The sequence below is a fragment of the Quercus robur genome, chromosome 6 (assembly GCF_932294415.1).
Source record: "Quercus robur chromosome 6, dhQueRobu3.1, whole genome shotgun sequence".
NCBI classification, from domain to species: domain Eukaryota; kingdom Viridiplantae; phylum Streptophyta; class Magnoliopsida; order Fagales; family Fagaceae; genus Quercus; species Quercus robur.
In genome coordinates, this window is record NC_065539.1 from 38,176,827 (window position 1) to 38,189,171 (window position 12,345).

At 31.9% G+C, this 12,345-nt stretch overlaps 2 long non-coding RNA genes across 2 annotated transcripts in view; one reads left to right on the forward strand and one right to left on the reverse strand.

The window, feature by feature from the left end:
• Positions 1 to 267: 267 nt before the first annotated feature.
• LOC126688664 (uncharacterized) lies at positions 268 to 2,673 on the reverse strand. The gene is made up of 2 exons (XR_007644328.1): positions 871 to 2,673; positions 268 to 569 (listed from the first exon to the last, which is right to left on the reverse strand). It is a non-coding gene; the product is annotated as an uncharacterized LOC126688664 (long non-coding RNA).
• Positions 2,674 to 4,214: 1,541 nt separating this feature from the next.
• LOC126688670 (uncharacterized) overlaps positions 4,215 to 12,345 on the forward strand; it is a 123,456-nt gene continuing 115,325 nt past the window's right edge. Inside the window, exon 1 of the long non-coding RNA XR_007644331.1 lies at positions 4,215 to 4,497. This is a non-coding gene — a long non-coding RNA (uncharacterized LOC126688670). The remainder of the gene's footprint in view (positions 4,498 to 12,345) is intronic.

Sequence of the window (12,345 nt, forward strand, 5' to 3'; positions counted from 1 at the left end):
GGAAAACTCATTGTGTAGGGAAATTTTCACCATCCCTAGCTACTCTAAACCCAAGTTTGTCAAAGAGTTGTATGACACAATAAAATGGAAATTTTATAAATGGCAAGGATCTTGTTCTGATCCAAAGTGGGTTGTAATAATAGAAATGCATGGCACTGTTGAATCAGGAAAGGAAAAAAAAAAAAAAACTAATTTTCACTTCCAGTTTAGCTTGATCCTAGCTAGTAAATCCATGCCAACCAACTCTCAAATTATATGCGGAATGTATGGTCAAGACTCAAGAGCCAAATTTAAATAACTCATGAAGTTATGATATCCAAGCATACCTAACAAGATTTTATTAAGAAACATGTATAGGTCAACAACAAAGTTTTCTTATCATAGAATGTGTCTAGGAGTTCATCAATAAGTTGAGGTTTCCAGCCCTTTGAGATTCTTCTAGTAATCACCATTGGATCTTCAACCAACTCTTTAGTCAAACTCCTTTCCTCATGGTCCATTATCGTTACCTTGTTTTCTTTTGCAACAATTTCCATTGTTGGTTGAGCTCCAACTACACTATACCCTCCCTAATACAATCAATGCAGTATTGCCTTTTAAAATATGATTATGGAGACTCATAAATTCTACTTTACTTTCAATAATACATAGCCTTCAATCAAGTCATTTTGTCTATGGACTTAGGCAACTTAAGACCAAATCATGTTAATTCAATGCATTCTCTTTCTTTCTTTCCTCTCTTTACTTTCCCCCCCTTCCTTTCTCTTTTTTTTCATACATTTTATCCTTGTATTAGAATTATTTTTCATCTTTTTTAATAAATTCAATTTTATTAATAAAAAAGAAGTATATATCTTGAAGCACACTTACAATTCTAGAAACAACAGGATGTGGCTACATTGACTCAAAAAGAAAACTTGGAGCCTCTCAATTGTCTTCTCAACCAAGCACTGATATGCTAGAACCAGAGTAAGATGATTAGAGAATATGCATCGATAGAGTGGAACAACATTTGCATTTTTAGACAATTCCACAAACTTTACCCCATCTTCATTTGAATCAACAAAATCCCTTAGAGATTAGAAAATAATAAACATTAAATTTGGTTGTTGAGAAAATTATGTAAATGAAAATCTACAAAATTTCTGACTTTCAACTTTAATTCCTCATTTAAATGGGTGATTTAATTAACTATTTTTATTGAACGTTGATTGAAGTATAATTATATTTTAAAAAGTAAAACTTTAAAAAAGTTACATAAACAAATAAGCCATTGTAAATAATACGTCTCAAATTCATTTAAACTCAATTTTTATACTATGCTTTTTATAGCACATGATAAGATCATTCAGTATATTTTGAAAGCATACCACCAGTCATCACAAACTAAATCAAAAAAGAATGAAAAGTTGGATTTCTTATTAAAAGATTATAAAAGGGAAAGAAATATAAACAACAACCCAATAAATAACTGACCCTAGGAACAAGAGATTTGGGACTTCCCTCTTAAATTCTCTAAGACTTCTATTCTTTTAAGAAGGTCCTAGGTTCTCAAACTTAAACATTGAACACTTCCTAGACCAAGCATTTCTTGCCGAGATTATATATTAAAAAAAAAAATTTATTTGTTGATTGAATGTTAGATGCATTTAAAGTGAGGACAAACCACATGTTTTCGGTTGGCGTTTCCACCATTCCAAACATTGATGTAACTTGTAAACTAGATTATGCAATAAATAAATTTAAAATAAAATAAAAAACCCACAAACCAACCTAGAAAGTATTATTTATATGTGTGAAATTGCACGTCATCCCAATTCGCAACAGCCAAAAGACACCTGTGCATGATTGCAAGTTTGAAACAACCAAAAAAAAAATACAAAATGATTGCAGAGAGAGTACAGGCCTTGGCTTTAGGTGGAATGATACAAATCACAAAAGGCAAGCAAAGAACAAGTGAGATGCCAACCTTAAAAAAAAATTAATCTCCACACACAGAAAACTGAGTTTAACCATAAATTTTCAATACGAAAATATAAAGAAATTAACAAAAACTCAATCTAAATCCCCAATATCACTTAAATTCAAGATCTTAAGCATTCTCTCAGTAACCAAGTTCACTCGTTACTCCAAATCCAAAACCCTAAAGCTTCCATAATCCAATCACTCATAAACAACTCAAAATCGCTAAAACCCTAGCTTCCGCAATCTTACACAAGCAATATTCAACAAATTACCACAGTAAAAAGCAAACAAAGAAAGCGGGAAAAAATGAGGACCTAAGAGCCTTATCTGTGAGTTGAACGACGAGTTGGCCAATGGGGAGAGGAGACTCGTAAGTGAAGGAGTGATTAAAGGCCTCAGTTTGCATGTACCGAGAGAGAACATGGCCGTCGACGGATAGTTCGGCAATGGCAACGCCGATGTGGTCGTCGACCTTGAAGATATTCTTCTGGTGAGAGGAGAGCTCGGAATTGGCCTTGGTGAGAAGTCTAGAGACTTAGAGAGAAAATTAGAGATGGAGGCGATTGAAGAAAAGAGAAGAGAAGATAAAATGTGGTATTTATATGATGCTACTAGGGTTTTAAAAAATTAAATAGCTAAAAAATTAAATAGCGAAAAATCCACATGAAGGCTCGAACTTGGGATTAGTTAGCCAAAACACAAGGAGCATATATACTACTAAGCCACTGATCAATTATGTCTTAAAGTTACATAAATATATTGGTTCAGTTCGGTCCATGAAACTTTTGTGTGGGAAATGAAAGATGTAAGTTGGAAAAAAATTTTGGGTAAATTTTTTTGCGGGAAGGGAAAAGACAATTGGGGGGAAAGAGTGAAAAAAATAGTCAGGCATGGGAAATCTTGTGTGAGAAGGATAAAAAAAAAAGGCATAAATGCATTTTTTGTCCCTATATTTTGGGGTTATTTCTATTTTGGTCCTTAAATTTCTATTTTACCGATTTTAGTCCCTAAAATGAAAAATTCTTTCCAATTTGGTTTCAATGGGTTTTAGTGTTTTGGATTTGAGATGTTTTGGTGTTTCCTAGGTTTTGTTCTCTATGGGTTTTGGGGTTTGGTTGCTAAGAAAATGCAAGAAAAGAAACAAAAATTGACTAATCCAATTTTATATCCTAAAAGAAATTCTCATTTATATTATTTTCTACTACCGCTAAAACTTATATATTGCAATGTTTTCATATACCACCACTGTAATATGCCGCAAAAGGCTATATTTATCGTGGCAAGTTGATGGAGCATCGCTATAACTAAGTCTAATGCCGTTAAAACACATATATTGCGACGGTTTTATATACCACCACTATTAGTACGCCGAAAAAGACTATATCTATTGCAGCGGTCCAATGAAAGACCACAATAGACCCCATGTACAGCAGCGGTCCAATAAAACACCACAATATGCAACATATAGCAGTAGTTTTTGCACCCGTCGCAATAGTACAAATTTCTTGTAGTGACTCTTATTAAATACAACTATTTTTTTTTTCAAATAATCTTATTTTTAAAAGTCTGAAAAATAAATTGTACCAATTAGACACTCAGTCATTTCTCAACGTAAGATACTTTCCACCAAAATTGGAAGCTAGGGATCCAGGCTTCAAAGAGAAAGGATCTTTTAATATTTGGAAGTGGAAAGTTTACTGTTAGTAAAGCTTGAACTGGACATAGAACTCTAATTTCTGCCTCATATATCGAGGAATTTCACAGGAAAGAAGAAGAAAGTCAAAGCAACACCACAGGTGACACAAGTCCGTCCCAATATAACATTGAAGAAATATTAGGCAGAATCAGGGCATTAGCACTTTGTATTACTTACTAAAAAATAATAATTCACTTGGAATTGATGTTTTAACCTAATAGATACCAAAAAATTTAAATATTAACGAAGGTGATGCCTAGTACTAGTGGTATACAAATGTTGAGCTTTAAATCTGGCTACGGTGTGTGCTGTACTCATTCTGTGTAGGCATCAATCAACATTCTTTTTATTTTATTTTATTTTATTTTTTTTTAGATGAATTTTTTATTGTAGTGTTAGTGTAGCATAAAACAAAGATCACATAAAAGTACCAAACAAACATATCATACCACAGGTTCCAATGAAATTTATACATAACAAGAACAAAGTGCACGGCTATATTCATAATAAGCAAAGACAGGTACAAACACGAACATATCCAACTAGTAGTAAATGGTACATGCATAAACAGTAGTCGGATGGGAGAGTATATTAGCTATCGCATCTCTTTTTATTACACATACGATAATACCAACAAGAGCCTAGCTAGCTATAGGCTCACTCAGTTGGACGTTGGAGGCTTGTGTTTTGGTGGTGGCTTGTAACCCTTGGGAGGCTTGCCATCTAAGTTTGGTTCCAGTGAGGACTCATGTGCTGGAGGCCTGTGTGGTGGTTTTTTAGGGCCTATTGGTTGTTCCTTGTGTGGGGGTTTTTCCTCATCAATCCCATCCAATGAGGTAGGTGGCTTGTGTTTTGGTGGTGGCTTCTATCCCTTGGGAGGTTTGCCATCCAAATTTGAATCTAGGGAAGTCTCCTCAGCTGAAGGAGGTTTGTGCGGTGGTTTGTGTGGTGGCTTATGGTGATCTGCCAGAGAGTGAGTAGTGAGAAGCACCACTGCGAGAAGCAACAATACCAAGTGTTTGGTAGACATTTTGGGCTCTTGAAAGACTTAGAATTATGGTTATACAAACTTGAGAAATTTGATGGCCTTTTATAATGGGCTTGGGCCTATGATTGCACGCCACATGGTTCGCATTTGAGGAATTAAAGATCTTCCTTATGATGACACGTTGTTGTGATAGTGTCCACTTGGAATCCACTCACGTTTTTTTTTTTGTTTTTTTGAGACCCACTGATAGTTGAAAAGTTGGACTATTTGCTAGGGTTTGCAACTGAGACAACCAATTGGTCAAAAGTTAGCATCAACTTTGTAAATCATTTATCGGAAATAGGGATAATTCAGATTGAAACTTTGGACCCTCAATTGACAGAAAAGAGACAACAACTCAACTTCAATTTGTCTATCTATTATCTAAATTGCAACAACTCTGGCAAAATACACACATGTTAAGTGGCCATATAAAAAATTCAATCTTGACAAGGTATTTTCATTTAAATATATACCTGGACAAGTGTCTATTTAAGGTATTGACATATGTACATTTTTATAAGAGTTGCTGCAACTTAGTTTGCACCAAATCATCCTCCTTTTATTAAACCAAATGATACATAGAAAAAAGTAATACATTGAAACCAGCAGCACAAACTGCATACAAACACCAAATCAACATGGCTAGCAGTTCTACCCAATTATAAAACACCCAAATTTCCTATCTATGCTTCATGCTCCACCCCATTACCTACAAAGACATCCACACCAGCAACTGAGCTTTAGACTCAGATCCTTCATTGATGGCATAACTCTTTGAGTCTCCATCCCTAAAAAAAAGTCTGGGATAAAAGGTTGTATTTTATCCCTTGAACCTCACATGAGTACAGTGTACAATGTAACCTCATTATATTATGAATACATTAAATTCACAAATTAAAAATAAATTCAATTTGAAGCTCACGGGTACAGTGTAATTTTGTAAAGTACAATTAACAAGTCATTGATATATATATATATATATATATATTTTTTTTTTTTAATAATTCAATTGTTGGGTGGGAAGAATTGAACTTTGGAGTTTTTGTAATAATTCAATAATAGAGGAGGAAGGAATTGAACTTAGGATATCTCTGTTTGAAATATTAGAATGTACCAACCAATTAAGCTATAAAGTTCTTAGCAACAACTTAAATTGATTTAAAGTTTAAACTATAGGTGTGTATAAAGCAATTAATACATCCGTATAAAAACTAAACCCTCTGCACCTTAATTTCTCCATATGCCTTCCTTACCCACTAGCAATTTCCAATTGACTTTAGTATGATTTGTATAGAATATTGAAGTAACAGCATGGATCAAAAAAGTTATTAAAATAAATAAATAAACATTGCCAAAGAGGAGGAAAAACCAAATAGAAAATGCTGGATAGAGTTCGGCTGCTATGAATTGAGGATCTGAGGTCACATTGGAAAAACAAATAATCAATTGAAACAAACAAGAAAACTCATAGAACAAAACAAGATTACAATTACATGGTTTAGTTAGGTCTACGTCCACAAGTAAACACGAATGAATGAGACAAACACTATTCTCTCTCTCTCTCTCTCTCTCTCTCTCTTATTAATAAATAAATTTAAAATGCGCCTTATATAATTGAGTAATTCCAAGATAAAGAAATGTGGTTAGCATTGAAAAGTTTGTGTCGGGCGCAAAACCTAATGAGGATGATCTAGCAGCCGGACTCAATTCATCAAGCACCAACTCGGCAAGTTCTTTGATCTCAAATTAGGATTAAAATAATTTGAGCAAACTTATAATTGCTTAATTTTTCTATAATTTTCTTCCTTTCCTAGTTGCCTAAGAAATGGTAAATAGTTCTTGACAGTTTAATATATATATATATATATATATATAGCATTGCCAGATATAAAATGAATATCTATATTGTCGCATGTTGTGATTGTAGTATAATAAAAAAAATTAATAACATGGTGTTAGTAATGAGTTTATATATAAGTGATGTTACTTCAATTACAACTTACTAAGTGATGTTACTTCAATTATAACTTCCTAACCTTATAATTAGTCACAAAAAAGTTTATGAAAGAAAAAAAAATGCATTCACCTAAAGCTAACGTTGCTCATCAATGACAGGTTCTTCACTTCTTTGATCTGAAGTCACGATCAAACTCTATTATAGTCTAAAAAATCTATTATACCAGTAGTAGTGGGCAGAAAAAGACACATTCCAATCTCGATTTAGATAAGTACAACTAAAAAATAAAAATAAAAATTGCCCTCTACCGACAGAATTTTTTACGGAAACAAAAAGCCCTTTCAAAAAAAGTGGCTACTAATTTTGTTCATTCTTTTACATAACCATTTTTCTTCAAGTGTTGGATAAATTTCATTGTTATGTATATGGACGGAATCGGGGCTCTAGAATTTGGCCCCCAAATCAACAAAAAATATATATCCCCAGTGAACGTGGCAAAGTTTACTTTGACACCGTATATTTGTGTTTTAAGGCGGCAGTTCTCCATTTCTCACTTGAGATAGCGACCTTGATAGATGACCATACGTCCATGCATACCTGTCTTCCAATATGATTTGTAATACGAATCATATGTAAAAACCAACAACAATATATAGTCAGTAAAGTAAAATATGTACGTACCATATCATATATATTACAAATATGTGGTAGTACACTTCAAGGCACAACATTTTTGTCATCTCTAATTAGTTAGGTACCTATTTTGGAGGCTCATCATTAATATTATTAGTTTATTTTGGAATAAATGGATGGAATTTTAACTACATTATCAATAAGTTAAATAGACGAAAACTTTTGTTTAAAACTTGATGATATGATAAAATCTAATCCACTCATTTTATAATGTATTAGACCCATGTCCCTTAAACATGTCACCATGCTATTACTTTTGAATTATAGGTTGTGAAACCTTTCACAATAACTCAATCAAATATCATCTAACTTTCTCTTAATTAACCAAAACCTGTATGGATTTTTAAGAACTTTACTATGATATTTGAAAAGAGTAATACTAAAAATACAATATTTTTCATAATTTATTTTCATAGATCCAGTATTTATTAATAGGAAAAAATTAACGAATGTCCTAAGGGAATTTGTTAATGAACAATTTTAGGAAAGTTTCTATGGGGAAAAAAAAAATTGACAGCTTTTTTAATTTCTCATAAAAGCGCTATAAAATATTTCCTAAAATGATTTATTAACAAGGGTTTTAATAACGTGTGCTCATAGGTCAATAATTAATAAACTATTTTAGGAAATTTTTTATGGAAAAATAGAAAAGTTAATAATTTATTTGATAGCTTCTTCAATTACCCATAAAAATGTTTCCAAAAATAGATGATTAACGTGTGCCCTAAGAGTATACATTAAACGAACCCTATTAATAATTACCTTAAGAACATCCGTTAATATGATCTTTATTAATATCACTTGTATTGCATATATTTCAACCAAAATAGGAGTTGTAAAAATATGGTCTCTATTATTACTTTTAAAAAAATCACTACCAAATTGAAAAGTAATCCTTCTCAAAAAAAAAAAATAATAATGAAAAGTAAAGGTGGGCCAATACAAGAAAAGTGCTGCCGGGGAAGGTAAGTTGGTATTTGAAAAAGGGTGCAGCTTCTGTCTAGTGTCAAGACACTAGACCCACTACAATTATGATACGTGTCTGAAAATAGACATATGTCATGATCGCAGCGGGTCCAGTGCACTGGAGGCATTGGATAGAAGCCGCGCCCTTTGAAAAATGGGTCTTGGCCTTTCCTTAAAATTCATGCACCTTTTCAATTTGATTTAGACCTTACTGTGACTAATTTAAGGAATGAAAAAGAGAGAACAGACATTTGCTTTAACTTAAAGATATATAAAATGTTACTATTAGCCACACCCATATACGATGGGACTGCAGAAAAAGGAACCCAGCAACCTTGTTTTATTTTAACTAATGTATAACTCGTGCATATGCACGGTACAATTACAAAAATTACAATTACACATATATATGAATTCAAATTATACTCTCTCTCTCTTTTTCTTTTTTTCTTTTTTTTTAATTTCTTTTGGATATACACATGTACTCTTTTTTTTTTTCTTTTTTTCTTTTTTTATTGAGTTTTTGATGATTTATTTATATTAGACCATTTGTCTATTGCACCTCATTAACTCACCTAGAACAAAAATTTAAAAAAAAAAAAAAAAAAAAAAAAAAAAAAAAAAAAAACTTAAATAGGACACACGTGGTGCAAAATAAAAGAACAATTGGAATCCAATTTAAAACCTAATTGAATTTTCTCTCAACTTTACTTATTAATATATACTAGCTTGTAACTCTATAAATATGCATGAATACACTTAAAGATATATAATAAGATGCATGATATAATTCCTATATATATATAATTTAAATACTATTAATAGTCATTTTTATATTTTGTTAACTCTTTAAAAAATTTTGTAAGGATATTATTAGGTATAAAATGTAAATTTTCATTTTTTTTATTTTATTTTATTGTGAAGCACTTTTTTTATTTTTTTTATTTTTATGATTCATTTATTCTATACTCTTTGATTTTTGTACTTAATAACTCACTTGGATAAGTATTTATGATGTGGTCCCATATTTGATTCTAAAACTAAGAAATAAAATTCTTTAAAAATAAATAATTTAGGACACATGGCGCAAAATTAGAACTCTAATTTGAAATTCTAATTTGAGTTTCTCTCAGTTTCATCTATTATTATTACTAGCTTGTAATTCTACGCCAATGTATAAATATACTTAAAAATATACAATAAAATGCATAATATAATTTCTATATATATAATTTAAATATCATTGATAGTTATTTTTATATTTTTTCAACTCTTTAAAAAAATTTGCAAGGATATTATTAGGTATAAAATGTAAATTATCCTTGTATTTTTTAAAATTATTGTAAAACACTTTTTTTTTTTTTTTTACGATTCATTTATTCTAGATCCTTTGATTTTTGTACTTAATAAGTCACTTGGATGAATATTTATAATGTGGTCCCACATTTGATTCTAAAATTAAGAAATAAAACTCTTTAAGAATAAAAATTTAGGACACATGACACAAAATTGGAACCCTAATTTGAAATTCTAATTTGAGTTTCTTCCAGTTTCACCTATTATTATTATTATTATTATAGATAGATTAATAACTAGTGCACATAGGTGAGGCCATTTTGTAGCTATACTCTAGTTATATAATGTATTATAAACCCTGTAGGGACACGATTATTTAACGGCCCAAGAATGACGTTAGGCTCATAAGTAAAGGGCCCTAACAATATGATTTGTAGAGAGTGAGCTTGAAAGGCAGGACCTTAGTCACAGGTTAGCGGTGTGAATGGGATTTCTGTGGAAACGTCTCTATGGGGGGACTTGGCTTGACTAGCTAGGCCTTCTATTAGTGCGGGTTGCAGGGATTAAGTCCTCGGACAGTGTCTGAGGAGCATTGTACCCTTCCCTTTTTCTCCCCTTTTTGCAGGATTTTCCCTCCTCCCGGGGGCCTCTCCCCTTTTTTCTTCGCTTTCTTTTTCTTTTATACTAGTGTTCGTTTCCCCTTTTAGGGTCCATGTGTAAGTTTTACTTTCTGGGGTGCAGACCTGTCCTGTCAACCCATACCTAGAGTGGTTAGGGGTCGTTGGGAAAGTTAAAGGGCATGGTTTAGAGTATGGACTTGTCAGATACAGGGTTTTGTATTATGATGTTGGCAGCTTTTTCCCTTGTCCTGCCCCTATACTGAGTTTGCCCCTTTCTTCAGGCATTTTGTGAGGTGCTGAGCATGAGGTCGTCCTCGGCAATATCCTTATGCTCCTTTTGGGATTTCATTATGCGTCCTCGGCAATGGCTCTCTTCAGCTTGGGCCTTGGGCCATAATGTAGAGTGGGCCTGGGCCATGAATTCTATAACCCCACAAACCCGTTTTAAAATACTGATATTACTATTTTCGTGTGTGTTCTAATAAGTATTATTATTTACTTAAAAAAAAAAAAAAAAAAGGTTCACTGGTTCACTTATTTGCACTGAGCTCATAATTTAAAATAAACACCACTTATTTTAATACATGGAGGATGCAACTCCAACATCAAATAATGCATAATGGAAAGGATGGGAAGACAGACAATCAAAACGCTGTCTTGATAAGCATGACTACCTTAGTAAATTACCTGAAGTGGTACCAAACAAATTTTTAAGATTTTGTTAGGAAAATTTCACAATACCATGTTTGTCTAGATGAAGATAGTCTATCAAGGCCGACACTTTTCTGTCACTTTTAAAAAATAAATAATAATTTGATATTTGAGAGGGAAGAGATTTGAACTTAATTCTCTTTATTGGAAACACCAAAAAGTGTCAATCAATTTATCTATATATATTCATTCCTTTAGGCTCTCACTAAGGATGATAATTTGCAAACATATAATTTTCTATATTATTCCAATATTGATGGTTTAAAATTATTTTTAAAACAAGAAGCTTTTAAATAAGTTTTACAAATAAAGAAAAATGCTTAAATTAACATACTGGTGTACAATATGATAAACTTTTTGCTATATAAAAAAAATAATAATAATAAAATAAATAAATAAACTAATTGGCTTATTTGTAAAAAGTTAGCAAAAGTGTAAGTTTTTTTTTTTTTTTTTTTTTTTTTTTTTTTTTTTTAAAAAAAATCAACAAAAGGACAGTTGTATCTAAAAAATATGTGTTAAAAAAAAAAAAAATTTGGACAACAATTTTACAATATTCCCAAATTTGTCTACCATATTACACTTTTTATTTTTGCCATAACCTTTTCCAGCTTATTTTATTTATTTACAATTTTTAAAACTTTATTAGGTACGTCCAATAAACAAATGCAAATAAGCCAATGTAGCGCTAAATCATATTCCCATAGCATATTCCTTGCATTAAAAATCCTGATCATTGATTCATCGATGGACTTAGAAATATTCCCAAAGCATATTCCAAGCTTTGGATCAGCTTCATTTTCATTCGTCTGTACCTGTAAATGTGAAACCAGTAAACAAAATCAGTCCAGCACTTAGCTTCAGAAGGAACCCTGGTTCCTACTTTAGACAACTTCTTCCATTGTCAAACTCAATGCCTATACTGGACTCTGGACTAACCTAGGAAATGTCTAGTACCCCGAGCCAACACACAGCCCTCTTACTTCGAGTGTTCAACCAAGGCTTTGCTATATAAAGCTTGATACTTTGATAATCGCTAATGGAACAAAAACGAATCTTCCATACTCTGCTACAGTGGTGTGGCCTGGAGACGAGATTAACTTGAGAAATGAAATTTTCATCTATGTCTAGAAAGAATAATCTTTTTTGTTTTTCATTTTAGGTAGGTTAGAAAGAATGATGCTACTTGCACGCATTGTGTAAAAGAGTTGCACATATCTCATCCTCTAAGTTTAATTTGATAAACCAAGTACTGACTTGACATTGTGAACTAACAATTTACAAATTTTACATGAATATCAATTATGTGCAGAGTGAACGCAACGGCATTAATCCGCTAGAAATAATGCTGGAGGGATTTGAAAAACCAAGTACTGACTTGACATTTTGAACTAACAATTTACATGATTAT